The following is a 19,224-nucleotide window of genomic DNA, read 5'->3' on the forward strand; positions in this document are numbered from 1 at the left end:
CGACAGCGCTAACCACTACACCACCGTCCCACCCTGGGTGATTCTAATAAATTAAAATAAATGGTGTCAACAAACCTTAGACCACATAGTGGGGTTTCTTTATTTCATCTCATCTCATTATCTCTAGCTGCTTTATCCTGTTCTACAGGGTCACAGGCAAGCTGGAGCCTATCCAAGCTGACTACGGGCAAATAACGGGGTACACCCTGGACAAGTCGCCAGGTCATCACAGGGCTGACACATAGACACAGACAACCATTCACACTCACATTCACACCTACGGTCAATTTAGAGTCACCAGTTAACCTAACCTGCATGTCTTTGGACTGTGGGGGAAACCGGAGCACCCGGAAGAAACCCACGCGAACACGGGGAGAACATGCAAACTCTACACAGAAAGGCCCTTGTCAGCCGCTGGGCTTGAACCCAGGACCTTCTTGCTGTGAGGTGACAGCGCTAACCACTACACCACCGTCCCACCCTAGGTGATTCTCATCTCATCTCGTCTCATCTCATTATCTGTAGCCGCTTTATCCTGTTCTACAGGGTCGCAGGCAAGCTGGAGCCTATCCCAGCTGACTACGGGCGAAAGGCGGGGTACACCCTGGACAAGTCGCCAGGTCATCACAGGGCTGACACACAGACACAGACAACCATTCACACTCACATTCACACCTACGGTCAATTTAGAGTCACCAGTTAACCTAACCTGCATGTCTTTGGACTGTGGGGGAAACCGGAGCACCCGGAGGAAACCCACGCGGACACGGGTCCCACCACCGTCCCACCCTGGGTAATTCTTATAAATTAAAATAAATGGTGTCAACAAACCTTAGATCACATAGTGGGGTTTCTTTATTTATTCATTATTTATATAAATTAATTATGTCAACAATTTGGGTACCAAACTGCTCTTTTTGCATTTACGCCTTGGTTTGGTTGGATAAAATGCTCCTGCTCGCCTCCTTTACGTCTACTTGCTTGTTATGAATTTGTGCCCTCGCCATCAGCATCCCTCAGCATCCCGACAGGTGCAGCAACAGACCGGATATGCATGACGTGCTGCTCATCCAATCAGAGACGAGATCTGTGAAAGTCCTGTTTTTAATTGGTTGCCAAGGGCGGGGCCGCGCGCTCTCCTCACCCGCTGTCTGACAGTCGACGGGGGAAAAAACGGTTGAGGCAAAAAAAAAAAAAAAAAAAGACGCGAGAAAGAACAAGTGGAAGCAAAGCAGAATTCAGCGGTTCGGTTGAAGGAAGAAATGGCAGTTTAGCAAGACAAACACGGATATAAGGTAGGGAAAGACTGCGCGGCGCCTCAGTGACCCGGAGTGGATGGATGGCGTGTGCTGTGCTGTGCTGTGCTGTGTGTTGGTGCATTTTTCTCACTCAGGCGTTTGTGAGGCAGCGCGCGCGGCTACAGGCTGCTGAGCAGGATGACATCACTGTGACCGCAACAAACACAGCATTATTATGACTGTTATTATTATTATTATTATTATTATTATTATTATTTTTATTATTATTGAGTATATCCTTGGACGAGTATGCGCTGTAAAATTAGCGGTTAATATAAGCGAAGTGAAAGCGCTTTAACCCTGGCTGTGGCTTGCTCTGAGGAAATGGTGTCGGGGTGATGCGGTGATGCTGACGTCAACAAAGCAGCTGCTGTTCACGCGCACCAGGGTTTTAAAATGGCGCGTGCACTGAGCTCAGACTAACCCTGCCATTCAGATCCACCCGTGCTCGCTGTAGACGAGTCACACACATTATTTTGCTCCGTTTGTAATCTAATAGTAATCCAAAGACATACAATATGTGATTTGAAATGATTTCATCCTACATATTGTATAGTATTTTAATGCATTTGTATATTTGTAGGCGGCACGGTGGTGTAGTGGTTAGCGCTGTCGCCTCACAGCAAGAAGGTCCGGGTTCGAGCCCCGTGGCCGGCGAGGGCCTTTCTGTGTGGAGTTTGCATGTTCTCCCCGTGTCCGCGTGGGTTTCCTCCGGGTGCTCCGGTTTCCCCCACAGTCCAAAGACATGCAGGTTAGGTTAACTGGTGACTCTAAATTGACCGTAGGTGTGAATGTGAGTGTGAATGGTTGTCTGTGTCTATGTGTCAGCCCTGTGATGACCTGGCGACTTGTCCAGGGTGTACCCCGCCTTTCGCCCGTAGTCAGCTGGGATAGGCTCCAGCTTGCCTGCGACCCTGTAGAAGGATAAAGCGGCTAGAGATAATGTAATGTAATGTATATTTGTAGGTTAGCACTGTCGCCTCACAGCAAGAAGGTCCTGGGTTCGAGCCCCGTGGCCGGCAAGGGCCTTTCTGTATAGAGTTTGCATGTTCTCCACGTGGGTTTCCTCCGGGTGCTCCGGTTTCCCCTAAATTGACCGTAGAAAGAATTGACCTGGCGACTTGTCCAGGGTGTACCTCGCTTTTCGCCCATAGTCAGCTGGGATAGGCTCCAGCTTGCCTGCGACCCTGCCGGACAGGATAAAGCGGCAACAGATGATGGATGTAACGCTACGTTCACACTGCAAGGCTTAATGCTCAATTCCGATTTTTTTGTGAAATCCAATTTTTTTGTGAGGTCGCAATTTTTTTGTGAGGCTACGTAACGCTACGTTCACACTGCAAGGCTTAATGCTCAATTCCGATTTTTTTGTGAAATCCAATTTTTTTGTGAGGTCGTTCACATTAACAAATATATGCGACTTGTATCAGGGATGTGATTTTTCCGCGAATTCGCGGAATTCCGCTTTTTTCACCTCAAAACTTGAAAAAAAAAATGTTTCCGATTTTTCCCTCAAATCCACATTCGTATCCTATTCGTTCCGACTTTGTTTGAAAGATGGCAGCCTCGGATTTGCATCTTTACGCCTCGATCACGGAGGCTGCCATCTTTCAACTCTTTGTTTGAAGCGAGCGCATTCATTGGTTGTTACAGAGCGATGGCCCAATCATGTACCTCATTTCATCTCATTGACGTAATTACGTCATTTACGCAATTACGTCATTGAGATGAAACGAGGTACGTGATTGGCCCATCGCTCTGTAACAACCAATGAACGCGCTTGTTAGATAGCTGTACGTAAGCTCGCTTCAAACAGAGTTGAAAGATGGCAGCCTCCGTGATCGAGCGTAAAGATGCAAATCGAGTTAAAGAAATCGACAGAATAGTGAAAAACAAGTTCCGCTGGGAATGGTTGGAGAAAGAGGTTGCTACAGACGTTGGACATGAGACTGTGAGACATTTGTTCAGCGATTTCGTTCTTTGGGGAGAGGGCAGAGGACTCTGGCTGTCAAGTTTGGGGATACTGGGACCTCCCCTGCCCGAGCTACGAGCGTCCAAAGTCGGGTTGGAGCCCGGGATAGAAACGAAACCTAAGCGGAGCGCCGCGGCTCGCCTCGGGGCGAATTACGTCCCAAGGCGCGGGGCTAGCGGGCCCTGCCGCGCTGGTTCTTTGGGGTGTGTGTGTGAGTGAGAGAGTGTGTGAGAGAGAGAGAGACAGTGCGCGAGAGAGAGAGAGAGAGAGAGAGAGAGAGAGAGAGCGCGAGTGAGAGAGAGAGAGAGAGAGAGAGAGAGAGTGCGCGCGCGCGAGAGAGAGAGAGCACGAGTGAATGAGTGAGTGAGTGAGAGAGAGAGAGAGAGAGAGAGAGCGCGCGCGAGAGAGAGAAAGCGCGCGAGTGAGTGAGAGAGCACGCGCGAGTGAGAGAGAGAGAGAGCGCGCGCGAGTGAGAGAGAGAGAGCGCACGCGAGTGAGAGAGAGAGAGAGTGAGCGAGCGAGAGTGTGTGTCAGAGTTGCATGTTGACCATTAAATTGGCTTGAATTTGTTAATCATGACAAGTTTTTTCTTGTGTGTTTGCTTGCCATTTTAGTACAATTTTTAAGTCAGAAAACCCCAAAACCCAGGAACTTCGGGGGGGCTTCCCCCCTTGTCCCCCCACCAGGGTGCTGCCCTGGACCAGCTGGGGGCCTGTGGCCCCCAGACCCCCAGCTAAAATTTTCAGATAATTTCACCAGCCCCAAATCACATCCCTGTTGTATGTGATCCTCAGTATGAACGAAAAGCGACCTAAAAGTGTTCCGCATGCGCATTGCAGGATACGACGACGTCACACGCAGTGAGCATGGCCAGTGTTTACGGAAGTAAAACCGCCCGGTTGCGGTATGACCCATCCAATCTAGCTTGAATAGCTGTATCGCCCCCAAATGGAAATCAGCTCCCTAACCTCTGCGTCCTTCCATTGAGAAGATTCAGAACCTTCACAGCCCGAAGCGTCCCTCGCATTGATGTCATGCGCAGGGGCGCAGATACGTTTTTTGAACTGGGGGGGGACAAAGCTGCCAGCAAACCAACCCCAACCCCCAATATGCCTGTCAAACTTCTTGTGGGTTACCATAGCAACCAAGCTCGAGCTCGCAACCTGTGCAGGCTGCGCAGCTCAACCAACCGAATATCAGTCTTTGTTTTGTTTTATGTGAGTTGTTGCAACTATGTATACACTGCCGTGCACCTCAATAAACCGAATGGTAATTAGTCTTTTGATTTTTCCGTGAGGTTTGCCTTATGCAAAGAAAGACAGCATAGACGTTTTTTCCTCCCTATAAGTGGGGGGGACCGAACGAGGTGAATTTAAATCTGGGTGGGACGAATCCCACCCGTCCCACCCTCTATCTGCGCCCGTGATTATGCGCCATGTTGTTGTAACTTTTTTTGAGAGACCCGCCGCCTACTTCAGCGCAGAATAGTGATGTTTGTGGCTTGTTGATGACGTGTAAGTCGGATGAATGCGACCTGGCGGTTCAGACTGAAGTCGCATATGAAAAGAGCGGATAGGAATCGGAATTAGGACCACATATCCAAACGGCCTGGGTCGGATTTGAAAAAATCGGATCTGTGTCGTTCATATTGTCAATAAAAGATCGGATACAGGTCACATATGGGCGAAAAGATCGGATTTGAGTCACTTCAGCCTGCAGTGTGAACGTAGCCTAAGTGTTGATGATTCCAAGCACATACGGTAGGCATTTGAGTTTCTCCTCAATTCCTCCTTGTGTCTCTGTATCAACTTGTCCAGGGTGTACCCCACCTCTAGCCCATAGTCAGTTGGGATAGGATCCTGCGACCCTCCGGGTGCTCCGGTTTCCCCCGCAGTCCAAAGACATGCAGGTTAGGCTAATTGGTGGCTCTAAATTGACCGTAGGTGTGAATGTGAGTGTGACTGGTTGTTTGTCTCTGTGTCAGCCCTGCGATGACCCGGCGACTTGTCCAGGGTGTACCCCGCCTCTCGCCCATAGTCAGCTGGGATAGGCTCCAGCTTGCCTGCAACACAGGATAAAGTGGCTACAGATGATGGATGGATGTGTTCATCTGTAAGTGTTGATGATTCCAAGCACATAGCCATTTGAGTTTCTCCTTGGTGCTCATATATACTCATCTCATCTCATTATCTCTAACCGCTTTATCCTGTTCTACAGGGTCGCAGGCAAGCTGGAGCCTATCCCAGCTGGCTGCGGGCGAAAGGCGGGGTACACCCTGGACAAGTCGCCAGGTCATCACAGGGCTGACACATAGACACAGACAACCATTCACACTCACACTCACACCTACGGTCAATTTAGAGTCACCAGTTAACCTAACCTGCATGTCTTTGAACTGTGGGGGAAACCGGAGCACCCGGAGGAAACCCACGCGGACATGGGGAGAACATGCAAACTCCGCACAGAAAGGCCCTCACCGGCCACGGGGCTCGAACCCAGGACCTTCTTGCTGTGAGGCGACTGTGCTAACCACTACACCACCGTGCCGCCCTCATATATACTGTATGGCCAAAGTTCAGAGTTTTGTGGACACCTGATAACCACTCCCATATGTGCATATTGTACATCCCATTCCAGAATTAAACCTTGAGTGTGGCTGTGGGAATATTTATCCATTCAACCACAAAAGCTTTAGTGACGTCAGGAACTGATATCAGGTGAGGATGCCTGGGGTGCAGTCATTGTTCCGGCCATCTAAAGGCATTCAGTGGGGTTGAGGTCACGGCTTTGTGCAGGCCATTTGAGTCCTTCCACTCTTGTCTTCCATATCTTTCTGGATCTTGTTTTGGGGCATTGCCATTCTGGAACAGATTTGGGCCCCTTAGTTCCAGTGAAGGGAAACAGTAATGTTTCAAGACAGCTGTGCGCTTCCAACTTTGTGGCACCAGTTTGTGTAAAGACCACGTATGGGTGTGATGATGAGATGTCCACATAATTTTGGCCATATAGTATAGGTCTTTCTCACTTCTTTCTGGGGATCTGTCGTCCCCCCGACGCTGTCTCTCTCTTCATCTTGCTCTTATTCTGCTTTATTTTATAGATCAAAGAAATTTGCAACTGGATATAGCCTACAGTGCAAAGCATGTTTACAGTTATATCCTCCATTTGGGCATATTTGCCTACTGGTTGTTTTGAAGTTGCTGAATAATATGAGAAATGAGCAGTTATTGTTTAGGTCTATGATTCATGATCCTTCTGGACTTGTAGTAGCTGTGAGCTGTGTTGGTCATATGAAGCTTTATGATGTGATTCAGAAACAGTTTCTGTTTAGTTACAACACAAGCATTCGGCATGTTGTGTTATTACTATTTTATTCTGACTTTATCTGTCATTCTCAGACCCCAGGCACATTACCATAACTAATGTTGGTAAGTGTGTGCATACATTATATGATTGAATGTATGGGTATGTTTTTAGAGGAACTAGTGAGAGTGAGTGTATTTTGAAATTTCAGCTGGTTGCTTTTTTAAACATTAAATAAAAGTATTGGTACATCAAGGCCAATTCTTTTGGTTTTGCTTTCCACTGAAGACATTTGGGTTTGAGATTAAAATATGAATATGAGATGATAGATTAGAATTTCAGCTTTAATTTCCTGGTAGTTACATCTCGATGTGTTAAACAACTTAGAACATGATACCTTTAGTGGCAGACCATCCAATTTATAAGTGAACAAAATTATAGGAACAGATAGTTTTAAAGTGGATGACGTTTAATATCTGGTTGCGTATCCCTTGCCTGCAAAAACTGAATCAAACCGGTGATCCACTGACATCACCAAACTGTTGCATTCTTCTTTTGCGATGCTTTTCCAGGCTTGTACTGCAGTTTCTTTGACTTATTTTGGGGGATTTTTCGCTTCAGTCTCTTCTTCAGGAGGTGAAATGCATGCAGTTTGGTTAAGGTCGGATGATTGACTTTGACAGTCTAAAGCCTTCCACTTTTTCCACCGATGAAGTCCTTTGTTGTGTTGGCAGTGTGTTTTGGGACATTGTCTTGCTGCAAGATGAAGTTCCTCCCAGTTAGACTGGATGCATTTCTGTGTAAAGTGGTTGTTATGAGCAAAACTTCTGGTATCTAGCAGAAGTGACTGTAATAGTCAATGTGTGATGGAGTGTGTTTCTCAGGGCTTTCGGTAAATTACTATTGTTTGCTTGTTTTTTTTTCTTCGTGAGTTTTTAATACACACTGTAGTTTAACTATGTGGATCTTGAATCTCAAACCAAAATCCCTTCAGTGTACAGCAACAATGAAAGAATTGACTTTGCCTTCCAATACTTACGGAGGGGTCTGTAGAGATCCCTTATTCTTTCTGTGCTTCCGTAGGGATGACTATATCTTCAAAAGCACTAAAAGAATACATATATGTTATTTACCAGCTGGGAGGTCCGTATCGTGAAATACCGTGACTGAGGTCTTGAAAGTACTGAGCGAGGCCCTCTGGTCCGAGGTCAGTATTCAAGGCCGAGGTCACGGTATTTCACCATACGGACCAACCTTAAGCTGGTAAATCTCATCTCATCTCATTATCTCTAGCCGCTTTATCCTTCTACAGGGTCGCAGGCAAGCTGGAGCCTATCCCAGCTGACTACGGGCGAAAGGCGGGGTACACCCTGGACAAGTCGCCAGGTCATCACAGGGCTGACACATAGACACAGACAACCATTCACACTCACATTCACACCTACGGTCAATTTAGAGTCACCAGTTAACCTAACCTGCATGTCTTTGGACTGTGGGGGAAACCGGAGCACCCGGAGGAAACCCACGCGGACACGGGGAGAACATGCAAACTCCACACAGAAAGGCCCTCGCCGGCCCCGGGGCTCGAACCCAGGACCTTCTTGCTGTGAGGCGACAGCGCTAACCACTACACCACCGTGCCGCCCCTAAGCTGGTAAATAATATATTAATTTTTTTTTACCAAATTCTAACAGAAAACGAGAGCGCCCGAAAGAGAAAACCGAGCCGAGCCGCCATTTTGAATCCTCATTCACGGCTGTAATGCAAATTGCTTCCTCCTCGGTATACAAGTGCACTTCCATGGCAGGAAAAAAACTACATTTTGCCGCCTATGCAGTCCCCTATTTATACAAAATTGAGTCATTCAGGATTCAGCCATGTTTTTGCTCGGTGTTAGCAGCAGTTACAGGTTTTAGCTTTCTCCTGAAATGTTTTCTTTTATTTCTTCTTCCTCAGGGTAGTAAAACTCGCTTTCGCTGTGAACACTGTCGTTATCGCTATCCATGATGTAAAATTAATGCTATTCTCCTGAGAAATGCTGGCAAAAATTTATAAGATTTTTGACAATCTTATAAATAAATCTTGTGAAAAAAAAGATAAATGTTGACAAAAAATGCTACTATGTTTGTTGCTGTTGTGAACGAGCGAGTCGCCAGAGGTCCGTAATCGGGGTCTGTAACTGGGGTCCATATAGTAGGATAAAAAAATAAATCGCAATTATGGCGAAAAAAATAAATCGCAATTATTAACCAAGCATGAGGGGCCATACTCTATACTTATTACAGCACTTTTTGCCTGCCAGTGTTTCTTTTTCCTACCCTCCCTTGCTTTCTTTCTCACCATCTTTTGTTGACTTGGTGTGTGCTAGTGTCTGGCAGGCGTTTGTTTGACTAGCAGCTCGCAAAACCTTTCAACCCATGTACTGACTGTCAGTGCATGTGCTGTCTAATTACAGTTTTTGCACACTTATACGCTTGTTGTGGAATTTGGCTGATTGTGTCAAAACTCTACACACAAAGAAGTAAAAAACGTAGTCTTATTTAGACTACGTTCAGACTGCACCCTGAAACGACCCATATCCGATTTTTTTGCCCATATGCGACCTGTATCCGATTTGTTATTGACAATCTGAACGACACAGATCCGATTTTTTCACATGCGACCCAGGCCGCTTGGATATGTGGTCCTAAATCCGATGCATATCCGATATTTTCACATGCGACTGCAGTCTGACCGGACAGGTCGCATTCATGCGACCTACACGTCATCAACAAGAGACAAACGTCACTATTCTGCGTTGGCTAATCCCGCCTCTTTGGTGGAAAACAACAACATTTGTACAGTTTTCAGAATTTAAATAGACTTTTATAGAATTCATCAAGCTAATGGTGGATTTGGTAGGGACCTGGATGTTGATCTGTTAGCCTGATTAAATAAAACAGTTTCTATAACTGATTTATAACTTAAACCATCCTGTATTACAAGATTATAAGATTGTTCTGGAAATTTCAGGTAATTTGACACCTTCGGTCTCATTAGTCTGCTGCCCACATTAATCAGATTATTGTGTGAGTTCCGCCGCTGCCACAAAAACCACATCGCCAGGTCTCGCCTCATCTCCATAGCAAACTGCACTGGTGTTTCTGCACCTTGAGCCAGCGCTGAGAGAAGTTGCAGAATTCAGCTGGCTATAAACAATCTAAATAAATATTTATAAAAATGTAGAAAAAGTTTATTAATATGACGAAATAAATATGTGCAAATTATTAAGCCTGAATTAAGAGTTTGGTAATACAGCGGCCGTATCCCAAATGACTGCCTACTGAAGCTCGAGTGCACTATATAGAGTTTAAAAATCCATTACTTCCTAGTAACATGTAGTGCACTTATATAGAAATTAGAGAGACATTTAGGAGTCAACCCTCATTACCAGGCTACACGTTTTCATTTCAGTTCAGAAACAAAAACACACACGAGACCTCACACTTTAACACTAACCAGATAATTAAACAAACAAACAAAAAAGAAATAATTAAACATGACGAGTGCGGGGGCGGCACGGTGGTGTAGTGGTTAGCGCTGTCGCCTCACAGCAAGAAGGTCCTGGGTTCGAGCCCCGGGGCCGGCGAGGGCCTTTCTGTGTGGAGTTTGCATGTTCTCCCCGTGTCCGCGTGGGTTTCCTCCGGGTGCTCCGGTTTCCCCCACAGTCCAAAGACATGCAGGTTAGGTTAACTGGTGACTCTAAATTGACTGTAGGTGTGAATGTGAGTGTAAATGGTTGTCTGTGTCTGTGTGTCAGCCCTGTGATGACCTGGCGACTTGTCCAGGGTGTACCCCGCCTTTCACCCGTAGTCAGCTGGGATAGGCTCCAGCTTGCCTGCGACCCTGTAGAACAGGATAAAGCGGCTACAGATAATGAGATGAGATGAAGAGTGCGCTTTTTTTTTTTGTTTACGAATTACGTAGATGTGCTTATTACATGTCAATTTGCGCATGCGGGACACTTTTGGGTCGTTTTCCGTTCATATTGGAGATCGCATACAAGTCTCATATAATTGGTAATGTGAACGACCTAACAAAAAAATCGGATTTCACAACAAATCAGATATGGGTCGTTTCAGGTTGCAGTCTGAACGTAGTGTATGACACAACACTTGAAGATAAACATCTAATTTCTGTGTCAAAACTCTTACAATCAAAACCTAACTTTTTTTAACGATACACACATGCTCTTTCAAAGCAGCACCAGCACACTGATGTACAACCCAAAATCAGAAGAAATTGGGATGGTATGGAAAATGCGAAGAAAAAAGAAAGGAGTGATTTCTAAATTTACTTTGACTTTTATTTCATTGCAGGCAGCATGAACCCAAGATATTTCATGTCTTATCTGGTCAACTTCATTTCATTTGTTAACAGACATCCATTCCTGCATTTCAGGCGAAAAAAAATACAAAAAGTTAGGACGGGGGCAAGTAATGAGGTAAAACAATTAAATAACGATGTGATTTGAAAAAGGTGATGTCAAAAGATGATGTAATCATGATTTGGTAAAAAAAGAGTATCCAGGAAAGGCCTAGTCTTTGAGAAGCAAGGAGCAAAGATGGACTGAGGATCTCCAATTTGTCAACAAAAGCATGAGAAAATTATTGACGTATTTAAAATGTTCCTCAAAGAAAGAGATGAAGGGATTTGGATATTTCAGCATCTCTGGTGTATAATATCAGTGAACAATTGAAGGGATCTGGAGGAATTTGGGTAAGTAAAGGGCAAGGGTGCAAGCCTAAGAAGAAGAAGAAACCTTTATTTGTCACATGCACACTTCAAGCACAGTGAAATTCATCCTCTGCATTTAACCCATCTGAAGCAGTGAACACACACACAGAGCAGTGGGCAGCCACACTAGAGCGCCCGGGGAGCAGTCAGGGGTCAGGTACCTTGCTCAAGGGCACTTCAGCCCAAGGCCGCCCCACATTAAAGTGCCATTCCACCATTGGATGTATTTTTTTTGGCATAAAATACAATATATTTTATGACAACATGACTAGACAGAGAAATCTTTTAGCTTCAAAATGATATATAAAACATAATTTTTTGACAACGACAAGTATATTAATTTTGTGACCAAAGTCACCTACCCTTTTAATTTCCGCGCGGTAGTAAAACGTGATGTCATCGGCAGATTCCCCTTCTTGTGTACCACGTCACGTGTGACGTGGCACAGATTATCAGCAATGGCGGATAGAACGCGATTGTCAGCTTCAGAAAAGAAGCGAAGGAAAATAGCAAGTGATGCCCAAAGGAGACGGTCGATGGTGAATATCGGCACAGCAATCGACAAGTGGAAATCACGTTCTATCCGCCATTGCTGATAATCTGTGCCACGTCACACGTGACGTGGTACACAAGAAGGGGAACCTGCCGATGACATCACGTTTCACTACCGAGCGGAAATTAAAAGGGTAGGTGACTTTGGTCGCAAAATTAATATACTTGTCGTTGTCAAAAAATTATGTTTGATATATCATTTTGAAGCTAAAAGATTTCTCTGTCTAGTCATGTTGTCATAAAATATATTGTATTTTATGCCAAAGAATACATCCAATGGTGGAATGGCACTTTAACCTAACTGCATGTCTTTGGACAAAACCGGAGCACCCCCATGCAGAACATGCAAACTCCACACAGAAAGGTCCTCGCCGGCCACTGGGCTCGAACCCAGAACCTTCTTGCTGTGAGGCGACAGTGCTAACCACTACACCACTCGTGCCGCTTCCTCAGACAGCACTGCATCAAGAACCGTCATTCATTTATGACTGGTATAACCACATGGTCTCGGGATTACTTTGGCAAATCTTTGTCAAGCACTACAATATGAAGTTACATTCGCAAATGCCAGTTCAAATTTTACTGTGCAAAAAAGAAGTCTTATATTAACTGTGTTCAGAGGCGCCATCAACTTCTCTGGGCTTAGAGGCATCTGGCATGGATCATCACATAATGGAAACGTGTTTTGTGTTCAGACGAACCAGTATTCTGGGTCTTTTTTGCAATATATGGACACCATGCACTCTGAGCCAAAGTCGAAAAGGACCATCCAGACTGTTACCAGCAACAAATCCAAAAGCCAGGGTCTGTCATGGTATGGGGTTGTGTCCGTGCCCTTGGTAAAGGTAACTTACACTTATGGCAGCATTAATGCAGAAAAGTACATTAAGATTTTGGAGCAACATATTCTGCCTTCATGATGACATCTTTTCCAGGGATATTTCAACAAGACAATGCAAAACCACATTCTGCACTCATTTCAAAGGAATGGCTGCAGAAGAAGAGGGTGCTTGTCTGTTTTGTGGCGAATTTTGAAATGAAAAATATGACAACGGTGACCACAGACTGTTACACACGTTAAGATCTGTTTGCAGGAAGAATGGGATAAAATAACACCTGAAACACTTCATCACTTGATGTTTTTAGTCCCTAAATATATTTTAAAGGGGAACTGAAGTCATTTTAAAACTTGCTTTGCTTCTTAATTAACGTGTTATTCAATTACGTTTTCGCGTTTAGTAACCTTATATCGTAGCTCGTATTGGCAACTAATTGCAGTTAAATATTATACTTATTGGCCTATTCAGCTTTTAGCCATGTTGAATTTAGTTCGTTTGGTCCATGGCAGGCGTCGCTTATCCGCGCGATCTTCACGAGACTTGTGCGAGACTTCGAAACGTGAAGCGTCAGCCAGGTGTCAATGCCGCCATTTTGAAAACTGTTTTCCAAATGAAATATTGCACAAAAACGAGTTTAAATGACGATTACTGCCTACTTTTTTCAAACTTTCCTGATTGCTATCAAAACAAACAAAACTTCCGGCTTGATTACGTCAGCATTCGAAAGAGGGCGCGCGTGTCTTTTGACAACATTGGCAGATGTCGGTCACTTTGATTTCCGCTGTACGTTTTACTTCCGTCCTATGATGTCTCGCACAGGTCTCAACGAATCTCGCTTACGGCCATCGCTTTGACATATGGACTGATATATTACAGAGCATATTTCACACACACATAATTTGCTATAGCAGTGACAAAATCTCATCTCATTATCTCTAGCCGCTTTATCCTTCTACAGGGTCTCAGGCAAGCTGGAGCCTATCCCAGCTGACTACGGGCGAAAGGTGGGGTACACCCTGGACAAGTCGCCAGGTCATCACAGGGCTGACACATAGACACAGACAACCATTCACACTCACATTCACACCTACGGTCAATTTAGAGTCACCAGTTAACCTAACCTGCATGTCTTTGGACTGTGGGGGAAACCGGAGCACCCGGAGGAAACCCATGCGGACACGGGGAGAACATGCAAACTCCGCACAGAAAGGCCCTCGCCGGCCACGGGGCTCGAACCCGGACCTTCTTGCTGTGAGGCGACAGCGCTAACCACTACACCACTGTGCCGCCCAGTGACAAAATAACTATCAAAAATGCATTCTATATTTAATAAAATGAGAAATAGAATTTTGATAATAAAAAATTTGCCTTCAGTTCTCCTTTAAGTGTTGTGAGAAGGAATGACAATATTGCAAAGTGGTAAATGTGTTACCATCCTAACATTTTTTGAAATGTGTTACAGGAATTAAAGTCGATAACTGTTTATTTAGGGGGAAAAACCAACAATAAAATTCATTAGGTAAAACATCAAATAATGTGCTGTTGTATTGTTTTGAATGCACTCCAGGTAAAAAATTATTTACAAATCATTGTTTTTAGTTTTAATTTCAACATATCGTCCCAACTTTTTCTGAAATGTGGTTGTACTATACACAAAATACTGCTGTCTTTAGTACTTTGTATTCCTTTTTAATTTTCTCATACAGGCTTCTGTTCCAGTGCAGTACATCTATGCGCAATTCATTGAAAACAAAAACAGAAAGGCTTCAGAAGAAACAAAAACCCTCTAGTTTATTTTTTGCCATTCCAAGTTTGTACAACAGTAACAATCAAACCACAAAGAAAAGTAGAATTATGGTACAGTAATCAATGTAGTATGTTACTGTAAACTCACAGAAACAAAACGAATTACAGTAAAATTAAAGTGCAGTGATCCCCAAAAAATTAGTGTTGCAAGGGATTCCAACCCTACATTCACACCAAATGTAGCAAGAGTGCCAAAATGACTGGAAGTCATTAATTTTCTACGTGAGCCGGCGAGATCATTGGGGGCGCGTGTGGGGACGTCAAAATAAAGTTGAAGTACAGGCAACTTTATGATAATGAGCTATGACGTGGTTTAGCAGCAACTAATTGGAAATTAGAAGTGCTCCACTCTAAAGAATCCTGGAGAACACAGTCGTGTACATTTTAGTTCCAGGCAGACTGTTCCCAAGTAGCCATGGTAATTGCGGTGGTGGGTTTCCCCATTATTTATGAGTGTGCCTGTTTAAAAAAAAAAAAGCATGGACCAAGGTGTCTTTAACAATTCCATGAGGTGGGACAACGAGGAACTGGGAACAGGCACGACAATTCAAGGTGTGCTTTATTTTAATGCTCACTTTTTAATGGGATGAACACACATGTGTACACACACATTGGGGAACACAGCTCACTCTTTCGTTACTGGCGATCTGGAAGACACACAGAGACACACATTAATAGACGGCCAGTAATTAGACACAGATGTACTGTAACTCATCACATGTTACCTGCTGGCTCAGCCTGACTCCTCGCTGTTCACTGCCAACGCTCGACCACACCCTCGCTGCCACAGGGTTGGAAACTGTAGGTGTTTCAGGTGAGTTGGTGAAGTGCATCATATATTTTGTGAAAATAGGAGGGAAGTGTGGGGTGGCACAGTGGTGTAGTGGTTAGCGCTGTCGCCTCACAGCAAGAAGGGCCGGGTTCGAGCCCCGTGGCCGGCGAGGGCCTTTCTGTGTGGAGTTTGCATGTTCTCCCCGTGTCCGCGTGGGTTTCCTCCGGGTGCTCCGGTTTCCCCCACAGTCCAAAGACATGCAGGTTAGGTTAACTGGTGACTCTAAATTGACCGTAGGTGTGAATGGTTGTCTGTGTCTATGTGATGACCTGGCGACTTGTCCAGGGTGTACCCTGCCTTTCGCCCGTAGTCAGCTGGGATAGGCTCCAGCTTGCCTGCGACCCTGTAGAACAGGATAAAGCGGCTACATGAAATGAGATGAGACTTTTATTATTTTTTACAATTGTTAAGATATAAGATACCGGTTGACATCTTTGTTTATGGCCCTTTTAAATAAAGTTTGCAAGGGAAGCATTTTGAATGACTTTATAGCCGCCTATTGCATCTGCGTCACAGAGCATCCACAACCTGACCAGTGTTGTTGGAAGAGCAGCCAGAGTGAATTTTGATGCTCTCACTGCATTTGGTATGAGTGTAGGGTAAGGGTTAGGGTGGATGGTTTATGGATCCCACCTTCTGTTAGGGTCTGTCCACATCACCTCATCCTCATCCCAGGCTAGACAATGGGGAAAATATCGCTTTGTCTGCTGTATCTAACCCTGGACTGACCACAACTCAGTGTCTCTGCATGCTTTTTCTATTGCTTGCAGAAGAGGCAGGCGGGCATGTGGTTGGTGATTATACCCTTTCCAACACCAAGACACAAAGAATTCTTCAAGAAGATTGAGAAATGTGGAGTAACGGCCTTTACACACCGGACATGGCATGAAACTGCAGTGTGAAAACTGGGAAACATTTGTGTGCACAGACTGAGAATGTATGCAAACCAAGTCTGATGCATTTTTTTAAACAGATGATAAATTTTGCTAGTGATATTTAATAGTTAGCACATGCCTCAGTTTCCTGAGACATTAGGGGTGTTGATAATAAGTTAATAATAAGGAGACAGAAACTGAAGTGAACTACATACAGGGTGTTTCAAAAAAATAGATATTATTTGAGATGTAAATATCCCAGAAACTACATAGTCTAGGCAAATGAAACTGAACAGGCTTAAAGTGCATATCACGGGTAAATTCAGGAGCAAGCTCAATGTAATTCTCCTATTTTATATTAAACTTTGGTCAAATATCTGTCACATTTTGCATTTTGTGCAATTTTTTTTACCTTGCGCAATACCAGAAAAATTCAGTTGAAATCAAGCCATTTGAGGCGAATTGGTCCGCCTCTGAAAAAACTTGGCATTTGGATTTCCCGGCAAACGTTGATTTTTGTGACGTCGCGTGCAGGACGCCTCCCTCTGAATCCTACGTCAGCGCTGGTTTGTTTACGAGAAAACGACCTGGTGGTTTTCTGCAAATTTCTTCAACGTTATCACGTAATTATTAAAATGGTTAACAGATGTATCGTAGGAGGGTGTAGCAACACCAATCTTGATGGGATTAGTACTCATCGTTTTCCAAAAGACCGGACAATGAGAGAGAAATGGGAGCGCTTGGTCTACACAGGCTGTGCACTGAAACCGTGCAAAGCTCGCGCAGCCTGCTGGCGCTTCCACAGGTAACGTCACGAATCTGGCTCCAGACTCCCTTGGGATTTTTCCAGACGCGTTTTGTTATTTTATTTTTTTCTGCTGTAGACAGATGGCCTTGTGCAAAATTACCCTTCTGGATGAGTGTGTAAAGGGACATTCTTTCATATAAAAAAAACACGAAATTGGTCCAGGATATGCACTTTAATGTTGAGCAATATAAGATTTATTTCTGAAAATTTGAATGAGAAATTCAAAGGTATACAGTATGGATTCCATGAATGATCTCACAAATGTTCAATATGCACACCTAACCCTAACCCAGCCTTCCTCTTTGAACTTTTTGTGCTATGTCCAAATCTGCATTGCAGTTGGTGCATTTTTAGAGAATTCTCTCATAAATGCACGCTGCACAGTCTTGTATGACTGTGTTTGAGTGTACTCTAACAGAAAAAATGCTTTTTCTTTTCCAGTGAATGGCATTTCTATACAAAAAACATTCAACATAAAATGCTGACCTGTTTCCACACATGCTGTTAAAATATGAGGTCAACTGAACGAGAACTGGCAAAGTTATTAGATTGTGAAATGATATCAAATTTTTTGAAACACCCTGTACATTTAAAAAGAGCAGTGCAAAAATCAGTAATAAAGATGTCATAACCTTTGAATGTGTGTCTCAGGGAATGGTGGGAGATGGCTGTATGTGCAGAAGTACGCTTTATTAATAATAGTTACAAACAGGAAAACAATCCAAATCGGCAGGCAAGGTCATAAACTGGAAACGAGCAAAGGGCACAAACAGGCTATCACAGGAACAGGTGGAATCAAGAACGAGGAAACAAGAAAACAGAGATCAGGAAACCGGGAATGCAAACAAGGAACTACGGCTCGATAAAGTGTCCACAGAGTAACTCAATACTTCGCACTGAACATGCGTTTTCTCAGTCTTTATATAGGCATGCTGATGCGCCTTAATCCTGTGCAGGTGTGCATGATTAACAGCGTGTGTGCGAGAGTCCACTCAGCGCACGTGCAGTCCGGAGTGTGCCTGGAAGTCCGACAGGTGCGTGCGCCACGGTGCGCAGGTGTGACAGTGTGTGGGTGATAATATTTCTTGTAAAGTTAGATATAACCTCCCCAACCTATCTATGCCAATCTGCCTTAAAAATATCAGCCCAGGAAAACTTGACTTAGTCCCTGGTCTTTTCAATAGTTAGAAACGCCCTTGTGTCTGACCCAACCCACACTCTCACCCCAACATCAAGTGAAAATGTAGTCATTGTAATCCTGTGTTTTGTAATCTTAACTGTTGTTTTTGTCATGAGTGCTTTCACACAGAATGTGAATATTATGCAGCAAAAAAGCAACTTTTTTTTTTTGCACCAAGGTCAATTTTTCTGAGCTTTCTCACCGTGAATAAAAGCATCAACCTATCACATTGTGCGGAAAAGACCTCACATGGTGACATAGAAGACAGCAAGCAAAAAAGCCTCAAATGTAGTAATAAGCCTCTGTTATGCGCCAGAGTCACGTCCAGGAGCTGAGTGGCTATATTTCTCATCTCATCTCATTCATCTCATTATCTGTAGCCGCTATATCCTGTTCTACAGGGTCGCAGGCAAGCTGGAGCCTATCCCAGCTGACTACGGGTGAAAGGCGGGGTACACCCTGGACAAGTCGCCAGGTCATCACAGGGCTGACACATAGACACAGACAACCATTCACACTCACATTCACACCTACGGTCAATTTAGAGTCACCAGTTAACCTAACCTGCATGTCTTTGGACTGTGGGGGAAACCGGAGCACCCGGAGGAAACCCACGCGGACACGGGGAGAACATGCAAACTCCACACAGAAAGGCCCTCGCCGGCCACGGGGCTCGACCCCGGACCTTCTTGCTATGAGGTGACAGCGCTAACCACTACACCACCGTGCCACCCTTCTGCATAGGCTACATGTAGCATTAAAATGTGATTAAATTATGTCAGGGCAGCTATTGGTGTCTGCATGAACACAAATTGTTGTTGAGGCAAATAGACCACCACTGTAGATATTCATTAAACCACTCAAACTTTTGAGCTAGCCAGGCATACTAATCATACAGACCCGACACTGTAAATTCAACATAACTGGGCTACGTACACGGAGCGTTTTTTGTGCATCAACATAATGTGATATGTTACGTTGTT

The 19,224-nt window shown here is 44.4% G+C and overlaps 1 protein-coding gene across 1 annotated transcript in view; it reads left to right on the forward strand.

Moving 5' to 3' along the window:
* Positions 1 to 1,271: 1,271 nt before the first annotated feature.
* fryb (furry homolog b (Drosophila)) overlaps positions 1,272 to 19,224 on the forward strand; it is a 230,849-nt gene continuing 212,896 nt past the window's right edge. The window contains exon 1 of the mRNA XM_060908228.1: positions 1,272 to 1,295. The gene's annotated coding sequence lies outside the window, so the exon portion shown is untranslated. The remainder of the gene's footprint in view (positions 1,296 to 19,224) is intronic.

Source organism: Neoarius graeffei, chromosome 25, assembly GCF_027579695.1.
Source record: "Neoarius graeffei isolate fNeoGra1 chromosome 25, fNeoGra1.pri, whole genome shotgun sequence".
NCBI lineage: Eukaryota > Metazoa > Chordata > Actinopteri > Siluriformes > Ariidae > Neoarius > Neoarius graeffei.